Below are 12,208 nucleotides of genomic sequence, written 5' to 3'. Positions count from 1 at the left end.
CCCTCTCAGCATCCCTACCCGTACCCTAACTGTAATTCCCCCCTCAGTGTCCCTGCCTGCACCCCTCCCTGTAATTCTCCCTCAGTGTTCCTAACCTCAGCCTCCCTGTGACTTCCCCCTCAGTGTCCCTGCCCGCACACTCCTGTAATTCCCTCTCAGTGTCCCTTCCCGCACCCTCCCTGTAATTCCCTCTCAGTGTCTCTACCCGCACCCTAACCGTAATTGCCCCTCAGTGTCCCTGCCTGCACACTCCTTGTAATTCCCCCTCAGTCTCCCTGCCTGCATCCTCCCCCTAATTCCATCTCAGTGTCCCTGCCCACACCCTCATTGTAATTCCTCCTCAGTGTCCCTGCCTGCACCTGTCGAAGTCAAAAATATTACATAAACACCACATACAAACTCCAAACAGAAGGGACTCTGTTCGTGCGTTTTGCACATATACGGTAGCATATGCATTCGCACAGAGAAGCCACAAAGACATATACAACATATTCATACAACACATAGACAAAACATGTTTAGCATCATTATGTATTAAATTATATAATAGAGTTTAACATCAATGTATATGTATTATTGGAACAGAACAGATTAAACATATCATGCTTAGTGTAAAAATGATCAGGAGAATGTGTAGTGTTGCTTTGATAGCTGTGGTTAGATTGTAGCACATTGCAATGATTAGTTATGATTAAATGTATGAATATGAAGCCACAATTCTAAAGTGAACAAAGAACTTCCTTAAAGACAGCATGGCTAATCCCTATGATGGCATCTTCAAGGCTGGATGTTGCTTGCATATGAACTGACTAATAACACATCATGAATGAGAGATCTCCCTCCCCTGGACCAATAACAGAAGACTCAGTCCCAGACATGTACCTCTCCCAATACACAGTATATAGGTATTTCCCCTCACCCAAGAAGTTCTGTGTTTTTTGGGTTTTTTGTTGCTGTTGGTGCAGATTCTAAAAGATGGAGCGGACTGTGCATTGAGAGACAGGGTGAAGTATGCTGGCTGCAATTGATCCTTATGTAACTACAACTGCTTCTTGTGTAATTGTAACTCTATAACCATATATATACTGTACATGTGTTATATTGTATGCATACTCTTTTTAATATCAAATATATACATCTCTGAGCGTTGGATCTCAACCTACAATGTGTGCGATTACTTGTTTTCTCTTAAGGGATGTAGTGTTTGCAACGTACAGTGCACTTTTATCGTATATGGTAATAAGATGCGCCTTGCATCCACAGCATATATTAATGCTGGCATTTTAACTATTTATTAGAAATAATCAGTAATTTACACACCCCTCCCTGTAATTCTCCCTCAGTGTTCCTAACCTCAGCCTCTCTGTGACTCCCCCCTCAGTGTCCCAGCCTGCACCCTCCCTGTAATTGCCCCTCAGTGTCCTTGACCTCAGCCTCCCTGTAGCCCCTCCCTCTCATTTTCACTTCCCGAACCCTCCCTGTAAATCCCCCTCAGTGTTCCTGACCTCAACTTCCCTGTGACTCCCCCCTCAGTGTCCATGCCCACACCCTCCTGTAATTCCCCCTCAGTGTCCCTGCCCGCACACTCCTATAATTCCCCCTCAGTGCCCCTGCCCACACCCTCCCTGTAATTTCGCCTCAGTGCCCCTGACCTCAGCCTCCCTGTAAGCCCTCCACCTCATTGTCCCAACCACATAGGCAAACGCGGGGGGGGGGGGGGGTTCCGGTTGCCCGGAAACCCCCCTCCTCTTGGCAAGTGGCTCGAATTATGAAAACAATAGCAATGGTATATAATATAACTAGAGCTACCACCACATACTGCAGTTTAACGGACAGAGCATAGCTGCTGCACATGCCCAGTGGTAGCATCTTCTTCTACCAAGTTTGCTGTGTGAATCCTCAATCAGTACACTGTGCAAGAGAGTAGCTACCAGGATGAAAAGACAGGAGCCTTACCATGAGGTGGGAGAGTGTGTGCTTAAAAAGTGCAGGACTGGTTCTGTTATGTTTGTGTATTTATTTATTATGTTATGTTTCATCTTTTACCTGACCACTTATTTATATTTTCTCTGACGTCCTAGTGGATGCTGGGAACTCCGTAAGGACCATGGGGAATAGCGGCTCCGCAGGAGACTGGGCACAAAAGTAAAAGCTTTAGGACTACCTGGTGTGCACTGGCTCCTCCCCCTATGACCCTCCTCCAAGCCTCAGTTAGATTTTTGTGCCCGGCCGAGAAGGGTGCACACTAGGGGCTCTCCTGAGCTTCTTAGTGAAAGTTTTAGTTTTAGGTTTTTTATTTTCAGTGAGACCTGCTGGCAACAGGCTCACTGCATCGAGGGACTAAGGGGAGAAGAAGCGAACTCACCTGAAGTGCAGAGTGGATTGGGCTTCTTAGGCTACTGGACACCATTAGCTCCAGAGGGACCGAACACAGGCCCAGCCTCGGAGCTCGGTCCCAGAGCCGCGCCGCCGGCCCCCTTACAGAGCCAGAAGCAAGAAGAGGTCCGGAAAAATCGGCGGCAGAAGACATCAGTCTTCAACAAGGTAGCGCACAGCACTGCAGCTGTGCGCCATTGTTACTCAGGCACACTTCACACTCCGGTCACTGAGGGTGCAGGGCGCTAGGGGGGGGGGCGCCCTGAGCAGCAATGTAAAACACCTTGGCTGGCATAAATACACCACATGTAACCCCCAGGGCTATATGGATGTATTTTAACCCCTGCCAGAACTTACAAAAAAGCGGGAGAAAAGGCCGCCGAGAAGGGGGCGGAGCCTATCTCCTCAGCACACAGGCGCCATTTTCCATCACAGCTCCGCTGGAAGGACGTCTCCCTGACTCTCCCCTGCAGTCCTGCACTACAGAAAAGGGTAAAAAAGAGAGGGGGGGGGGGGGCACTAATTTGGCGCAGTTTTGATACTAACAGCAGCTATAAGGGAAAAGCACATTTTATAGTGGTATTCCTGTTTATATATAGCGCTCTGGTGTGTGCTGGCATACTCTCCCTCTGTCTCCCCAAAGGGCTAGTGGGTTCCTGTCCTCTATCAGAGCATTCCCTGTGTGTGTGCGGTGTGTCGGTACGATTGTGTCGACATGTTTGAGGAGGAAAATGAGATGGAGGCGGAGCAATGGCCTATTATACAGTTGTCACCCCCTGGGGAGTCGACACCTGAGTGGATTGCGTGACAGTGTCAGCTCGTTACGACAGACAGTTGACGACATGAGACAGCCGGCTACTCAGCTTGTGCCTGTCCAAGGGTCTCAAACGCCATCAGGGGCTTTAAAACGCCCGTTACCTCAAATGGCAGACACAGACACGGATACTGACTCCAGTGTCGACGATGATGAGATAAACGTGACTTCCACTAGGGCCACACGTTACATGATTGAAGCAATTAAAAATGTATTGCATATCTCTGATAATACAAGTACCACTAAAAAGGGTATTATGGCCCTCATTCCGAGTTGTTCGCTCGCAAGGCGATTTTAGCAGTATTGCACACGCTAAGCCGCCGCCTACTGGGAGTGAATATTAGCTTCTTAAAATTGCGAACGATGTATTCGCAATATTGCGATTACACACCTCGTAGCAGTTTCAGAGTAGCTTCAGACTTACTCTGCATCTGCGATCAGTTCAGTGCTTGTCGTTCCTGGTTTGACATCACAAACACACCCAGCGTTCGCCCAGACACTCCTCCGTTTCTCCAGCCACTCCCGCGTTTTTTCCGGAAACGGTAGCGTTTTTATCCACACGCCCATAAAACGCTGTGTTTCCGCCCAGTAACACCCATTTCCTGTCAATCACACTACGATCGCCGGAGCGAAGAAAAAGCCGTGAGTAAAAATCCTATCTTCATAGCAAATTTACTTGGCGCAGTCGCAGTGCGGACATTGCGCATGCGCACTAAGAGGAAAATCGCTGCGATGCGATGAAATTTACCGAGCGAACAACTCGGAATGAGGGCCTATGTTTGGTGAGAAAAAACTGCCTGTAGTTTTTCCTGTATCCGAGGAATTAAATGAAGTGTGTGATGAGGCGTGGGTTTCCCCCGATAAAAAAATGATAATTCCTAAAAGGTTATTGGCATCGTACCCTTTCCCGCCAGAGGATAGGGCACGTTGGGAAACACCCCCTAGGGTGGATAAAGCGCTCACACGTTTGTCAAAACAGGTAGCACTACCCTCTCCTGATACGGCCGCCCTAAAGGAACCTGCCGATAGAAAGCTGGAGAATATCCTAAAATGTATATACTCTCACACGGGTGTTATACTGCGACCAGCAATCGCCTCAGCCTGGATGTGCAGTGCGGGCTTGGCGTGGTCGGATTCCCTGACTGAAAATATTGATACCCTAGATAGGGACAGTATATTACTGACTATAGAGCATTTGAAGGATGCATTTCTATATATGCGTGATGCACAGAGGGATATTTGCCGACTGGCATCAAGAGTTAGCGCGCTGTCCATTTCTGCTAGAAGAGGTTTGTGGACGCGGCAGTGGTCAGGTGATGCGGATTCTAAAAGGCACATGGAAGTATTGCCTTATAAGGGGGAGGAGTTATTTGGGGTAGGTCTATCAGACCTGGTAGCCACGGCAACTGCTGGAAAATCCAAATTTTTACCCCAGGTAGCTTCTCAACCTAAGAAGACGCCGTATTATCAGGCGCAGTCCTTTCGGCCCCATAAGGGCAAGCGGGCAAAAGGCGCCTCATTTATGCCCCGTGGCAGAGGGAGAGGAAAAAGGCTGCAACAAACAGCCAGTTCCCAGGAACAAAAGCCCTCTCCCGCCTCCGCAAAGTCCTCAGCATGACGCTGGGGCTTTACAGGCAGACACGGTGGGGGCCCGTCTCAAGAAGTTCAGTGCGCAGTGGGCCTACTCGCAAGTGGACCCCTGGATCCTTCTAGTGGTATCTCAGGGGTACAAATTGGAATTCGAGACGTCTCCCCCTCGCCGTTTTCTAAAGTCTGCTTTACCGACGTCTCCCTCAGACAGGGAGGCAGTATTGGATGCCATTCACAAGCTGTATTCCCAGCAGGTGATAATCAAGGTACCCCTCCTACAACAGGGAAAGGGGTACTATTCCACACTATTTGTGGTACCGAAGCCGGACGGCTCGGTGAGACCAATTTTAAACCTAAAATCCTTGAACACTTACATACAAAGGTTCAAATTCAAGATGGAGTCACTCAGAGCAGTGATTGCAAACCTGGAAGACGGGGACTATATGGTGTCTCTGGACATCAAAGATGCTTACCTACATGTCCCAATTTGCCCTTCTCACCAAGGGTACCTCAGGTTTGTGGTACAGAACTGTCACTATCAGTTTCAGACGCTGCCGTTTGGATTGTCCACGGCACCCCGGGTCTTTACCAAGGTAATGGCCGAAATGATGATACTCCTTCGAAGGAAGGGAGTTTTAGTTATCCCTTACTTGGACGATCTCCTGATAAGGGCAAGATCCAGGGAACAGTTGGAAGTCGGGGTAGCACTATCTCAGATAGTGCTGCGCCAGCAAGGTTGGATTCTCAATATTCCAAAATCTCAGCTGATCCCGACGACCCGACTCCTATTCCTAGGGATGATCCTGGACACAGTCCAGAAAAAGGTGTTTCTCCCGGAGGAGAAAGCCAGGGAGTTATCCGAACTAGTCAGAAAACTCCTAAAACCAGGCCAAGTCTCAGTGCATCAATGCACAAGGGTCCTGGGAAAGATGGTGGCTTCTTACGAAGCAATCCCATTCGGCAGATTCCACGCAAGAACCTTCCAGTGGGATCTGCTAGACAAATGGTCCGGGTCGCATCTTCAGATGCATCAGCGGATAATCTTGTCACCAAGGACAAGGGTGTCTCTCCTGTGGTGGTTGCAGAGTGCTCATCTTCTAGACGGCCGCAGATTCGGCATTCAGGACTGGGTCCTGGTGACCACGGATGCCAGCCTGAGAGGCTGGGGAGCAGTCACACAGGGACGAAATTTCCAGGGCTTGTGGTCAAGCCTAGAGACATCACTTCACATAAATATCCTGGAGCTAAGGGCCATCTACAATGCTCTAAGCCTAGCAAGACCTCTGCTTCAAGGTCAGCCGGTGCTGATCCAGTCAGACAACATCACGGCAGTCGCCCACGTAAACAGACAGGGCGGCACAAGAAGCAGGAGGGCAATGACAGAAGTTGCAAGGATTCTTCGCTGGGCGGAAAATCATGTGATAGCACTGTCAGCAGTGTTCATTCCGGGAGTGGACAACTGGGAAGCAGACTTCCTCAGCAGACACGACCTCCATCCGGGGGAGTGGGGACTTCACCCAGAAGTCTTCCACATGATTGTGAACCGTTGGGAAAAACCAAAGGTGGACATGATGGCGTCCCGCCTCAACAAAAAACTGGACAGGTATTGCGCCAGGTCAAGGGACCCTCAGGCAATAGCTGTGGACGCTCTGGTAACACCGTGGGTGTACCAGTCAGTGTATGTGTCCCCTCCTCTGCCTCTCATACCCAAGGTACTGAGGATCATAAGAAGAAGAGGAGTAAGGACTATACTCGTGGCTCCGGATTGGCCAAGAAGGACTTGGTACCCGGAACTTCAAGAGATGCTCACAGAGGACCCGTGGCCTCTACCTCTAAGAAAGGACCTGCTTCAGCAGAGACCCTGTCTGTTCCAAGACTTACCGCGGCTGCGTTTGACGGCATGGCGGTTGAACGCCGAATCCTGAAGGAAAAAGGCATTCCAGATGAAGTCATCCCTACCCTGATCAAAGCCAGGAAGGATGTAACCGTGCAACATTATCACCGGATTTGGCATAAATATGTTGCGTGGTGCGAGGCCAGGAAGGCCCCTACAGAGGAATTTCAACTGGGTCGTTTCCTACATTTCCTGCAAACAGGACTGTCTATGGGCCTAAAATTAGGGTCCATTAAGGTTCAAATTTCGGCCCTGTCGATTTTCTTCCAGAAAGAACTGGCTTCAGTTCCTGAAGTTCAGACGTTTGTCAAGGGGGTACTGCATATACAGCCTCCTTTTGTGCCTCCAGTGGCACCTTGGGATCTCAATGTAGTTTTGGGGTTCCTAAAATCACATTGGTTTGAACCACTCTCCACTGTGGACTTAAAATATCTCACTTGGAAAGTGGTAATGTTGTTAGCCCTGGCTTCAGCCAGGCGTGTCTCAGAATTAGCGGCTTTATCCTATAAAAGCCCTTACCTAATTTTTCATACGGACAGGGCAGAATTGAGGACTCGTCCTCAATTTCTCCCTAAGGTGGTTTCAGCATTTCACTTGAACCAGCCTATTGTGGTGCCTGCGGCTACTAGGGACTTGGAGGACTCCAAGTTGCTGGACGTAGTCAGGGCCCTGAAAATATATGTTTCCAGGATGGCTGGAGTCAGGAAATCTGACTCGCTGTTTATCCTGTATGCACCCAATAAGCTGGGTGCTCCTGCTACTAAGCAGACTATTGCTCGTTGGATTTGTAGTACAATTCAGCTTGCACATTCTGTGGCAGGCCTGCCACAGCCAAAATCTGTAAAAGCCCATTCCACAAGGAAGGTGGGCTCATCTTGGGCGGCTGCCCGAGGGGTCTCGGCTTTACAACTTTGCCGAGCAGCTACTTGGTCGGGGGCAAACACGTTTGCTAAATTCTACAAATTTGATACCCTGGCTGAGGAGGACCTGGAGTTCTCTCATTCGGTGCTGCAGAGTCATCCGCACTCTCCCGCCCGTTTGGGAGCTTTGGTATAATCCCCATGGTCCTTACGGAGTTCCCAGCATCCACTAGGACGTCAGAGAAAATAAGAATTTACTTACCGATAATTCTATTTCTCATAGTCCGTAGTGGATGCTGGGCGCCCATCCCAAGTGCGGATTGTCTGCAATACTTGTACATAGTTATTGTTACAAAAATCGGGTTATTATTGTTGTGAGCCATCTTTCAGAGGCTCCTCTGTTATCATGCTGTTAACTGGGTTCAGATCACAGGTTGTACGGTGTGATTGGTGTGACTGGTATGAGTCTTACCCGGGATTCAAAATCCTTCCTTATTGTGTACGCTCGTCCGGGCACAGTATCCTAACTGAGGCTTGGAGGAGGGTCATAGGGGGAGGAGCCAGTGCACACCAGGTAGTCCTAAAGCTTTTACTTTTGTGCCCAGTCTCCTGCGGAGCCGCTATTCCCCATGGTCCTTACGGAGTTCCCAGCATCCACTACGGACTATGAGAAATAGAATTATCGGTAAGTAAATTCTTATTATTTAAATGTGTGATACAGCCTATACTATAGAACATCTATCTATAGTGTTAAATATTAATACTGTATTCCATACAGTATACATTAATGTCTGGGGTCTTCACTAGGTTCTTCTACCGCTCCCCCAGACTCCCACAATTGCTCCAACGTTCCGCAGAGTGGGAGATTGTGTACTGCATTTGGAAACCCCCCTCTAGAAATCCTGCGTTTGTCACTGTACCTGCACCCTCCCTGTAATTCTCCCTCAGTGTCCCTGACCTCAGCCTACCTGTAACTCCCCCCTCTGTGTCTCTGGGTGGTAGAGGTGGGGGGCGCCAGTTCCTTACTTTGCCAGGGGCGCTCAGACCCCTAGATACACCCCTGACTGGCTGCTTTATTTTTACACTGCAATTTAGATTGCAGATTGAACTCACCACACCCAAATCTATCTCTCTCTGCACATGTTATATCTGCCTCCCCTGGAGTGCACATGATTTTGCCCAACTGCTAACAAAGTTCCTGCTACGATCAACTCAGAATTACCCCCACAGAGCGATATGAACGATATCTCGTTCATTAATGAACGGGATCGTTCATATCGCTCAGTGTAACTGGCAAGTGTGTAGGGCACTTTAGACTAGAGGTGAGCAGCACTGTAATTAGGGGTGTGCAGCAGTGTTGGGCTGGGACATGAGGGGCCCACCAGGGAATGCAGTGGTAGGGACCAATGCTTAAGTGGTAGAGCCATCCTTCACAGATGCTTTGCCAAACAATTATAAACATAGCCTGCAGTGCATGGTTTGTTCCTCCATGTTCCTGCTCTACCAAGATCAGATATGTCCTTACACATGTAGCCTCAACACGCCACGCAGCACGAGATGCCTGGTATGAGGGCGCTGCCAGGTCTCGTGCAACTCCACTATTGCTGGGCGTCTTTTATTTTTTTATTTTTGCTGAAAAGACACCTTAGTCGCAACGTGATGTTACTAGGATGCACTAGGAGACTATGCTGATTAATTTGATATCCAACACTTGGATATATGAATGCGACCAAGTCTGTACATGTAGCATACTATGGGCCTACTGTAATTCAAGATTGATTGCAAAGGCAAAATCTTCCTCTAATGGGCAAAACCATGTGCACTGCCGGTGGGGCAGATATAACGTGCAGAGAGAGTTACATTTGGGTGGGGTGTGTTCAAACTGAAATCTAAATTGCAGTGTAAATATAAAGCAGCCAGTATTTACTCTGTACAGAAACAATATAACACACCCAAATCTAACTCTCTCTGCACGTAACATCTGCCCCCCCCTTCCCAGTCCCCACAGTGCACATGATTTTGCCCATTAGAGGAAGATTTTACTTTTGCAATCAATCTTGAATATTAGGCCCTATATGAGGCACAATGGAACTTGGCATGAAAAAAAGGCACGGCCAAGGCATCATAGCACAAATTAATCAGCAGTCTCATGGTGCATACTAGTTGAAATGCAGTGCAACTAAGATGAATTTTTAGCAAAAAAAAAATGAAACAAAAAGACACTTGATTCTAGCAGAGTTTTCTGGGACCTGGCGTTACTGCAGTAATGATGTGTGAGGACACATCTGTAACTGGTGTACTGTATAATAAAATAGTGCATAATTGTTAGTGTACTGTTTGAAACCTGAAATTAGAAGAGAAGTGGGGCCCACTGAGGATTTCCCCAGTCTGACCCTTTTGTACAGTCCAGTGCGCTGGTCCCTGGGGGTACTACCTACACAGGGACGTGCGGTGAGCTAAAGGGCTCAGGAGGCACGTAACCTACGCTGCCCCACATCCAAAGGATGTTCTGGACTTGCACTTTGCAATCTGCAGAGTGATCCAGAGCATTGATAGGATGCACCAGGATGCATGCCCTGCGACAGGTGGATCAAAAGTTACACCCATAGCAAACCTTTAGGTTCGGTGGGGCCCTGTGCATACCTCCCAACTGTCCCGATTTTGGCGGGACAGTCCCATTTTTCACAGTCTGTCCCACTTTTTCACGGCCTGTCCCGCTGTTCCACCCGCGGGCCACAGTGTCCCGCGGGTGGGGGGGGGGGAGCAGTTGGGAGATCCCCCCCCTGTCACTTGCTGCTCTGGTCAGAGCAGCGGTGAATAGATGCTGTGCACAGCATCTATTCCTGGCAGAGAGGGACAGGGGGCATGGCCAGCAGCTCTCTCAGTGCTGTCCATGCCCCCATAATGACAAAAATGGGGGCGTGCGACTGTGGCAGTTGTTGTGAGGCCACGCCCCATTTTCATTAGACCATGCCCCTTAAATTCAGGCGCGCGCCTTTGGTGCGCAATGATGTCCCTCCATGGATGATCCTAAAGTTGGGAGGTATGCCTGTGGTTCAGGGGCAGAAAAACAGTGCCTCTGCACATAATAGCACATTTTTAACAGCCATGGCCGCAAGCAATTTATGTGACAATTCCCCCCCACATTACTGGCATCACATGGCATCACATGGTTCGAGACAGTCGGAGAGGGGAACAGAGATGAGAGGAAGAAACAGGCGGACAAACAGGAATGACAGAAATGAGAGAGAGAAAATCAAAATCAGAAGAAAAAATAACCTCTGCAACATCTATCCTGGTGACGGGTCCAAAATACTACTATTATACTGTATAATGTACTCTTTTACAGTATTGTAGAAATTCTCTGCAGGTTATCTAAGACTGCTATATCTCATTGAGCGTATATTTTGTTATATTACCTAGTACTTTTGCTTATTATAGATTTGATTTGTGCCCTGTTTACTCTCACAATAATACCAATATGTGATAAATCCCTGCTACCCACACTGAAGTCCTGGTGTCATCTGAGTACTGGTAACCCCTGGGAATACTTTGGCTATAGAAATTCCACATGCAAAATATTGCTGCCAAGTGCACAGTGAAGTGAATTGTTCGCAGAACAGATTTTTAAATTTTTTGTCTTCATTTGAAGGTTTTTGCTCTAAAATCTAATTGCTTTTTGTAGAGAGCAGGAGAGCAGCATTATATATAATTATAATTATATATGACCTTATATAGCCTACAGTACAAAAACAAATAATAATAATAATAATAATAATAATAACAACAGCATTAGTTTAGAATTCTGAATATATTTTTGTATCACTGACATGGGGCCTAATTCAGACCTGATCGCAGCAGCAAAATTGTTCTCTATTGGGCAAAACCATGTGCACTGCAGTTGGGGCAGATATAACATGTGCAGAGAGAGATTTGGGTGGTTTATTTTGTTTCTGTGCAGGGTAAATACTGGCTGCTTTTTTACACTGCAATTTAGATTGCAGTTTAAACACACCCCACCCAAATCTAACTCTCTCTGCACATGTTATATCTGCCCCCACCTGCACTCTACATGGGGGCTGATTCAGACCTGATCGCTAGGCTGCGTTTTCTCACAGCCTGCAATCAGGTCTGAACTGCGCATACGTATTCACTGCAATGCACAGGCGCGATGGACCGCAGCAACGGAGATTGACAGGAAGAGGGCGTTTGTGGGTGGCAACTGACCGTTTTCAAGGAGTGTCTGTAAAAACGCAGGCGTGTCCAAGTGTTAGAAGGGAATATGTCTGACGTCAATTCCGGTCCCGGACAGGCTAAAGTGATCGCAGCTACACATGCGATCGCACACTTGCACAGCTAAAATGCACTCCCCCTGTAGGCGGCGACTATCCAATCGCAGAGCTGCAAAAATCGCTGCCCAGCGATCAAGTCTGCATTATCCCCTCGGTTTTGCCCATTAGAGAACAATTTTGCTGCTGCGATCAGGTCTGAATTAGGCCCACTGTTGCTTATCAAAGAGCTTCTAATAGTATATAGCTTCTCATTCGCTTGATGTGTGGAATTTTATAAGTCAAGTCCTACTGTAAGCTCCTGTATGTAGCAAAGAAATACTCAGCACTATATTAACCTGGAGAAGGCATAGGGAAGTGATAAACCAGTGGAAGGTAATAAAAG

At 48.0% G+C, this 12,208-nt stretch overlaps 1 protein-coding gene across 7 annotated transcripts in view; it reads left to right on the top strand.

Moving 5' to 3' along the window:
* MYO16 (myosin XVI) overlaps window positions 1-12,208 on the top strand; it is a 1,104,874-nt gene that overhangs the window by 384,366 nt on the left and 708,300 nt on the right. The window lies entirely within an intron of this gene.

This window comes from Pseudophryne corroboree, chromosome 2 (assembly GCF_028390025.1).
Source record: "Pseudophryne corroboree isolate aPseCor3 chromosome 2, aPseCor3.hap2, whole genome shotgun sequence".
Taxonomy (NCBI): domain Eukaryota; kingdom Metazoa; phylum Chordata; class Amphibia; order Anura; family Myobatrachidae; genus Pseudophryne; species Pseudophryne corroboree.
The sequence above is the reverse complement of the archived record's forward strand: the minus strand, read 5'-3'. Positions and strand labels throughout refer to the sequence as shown.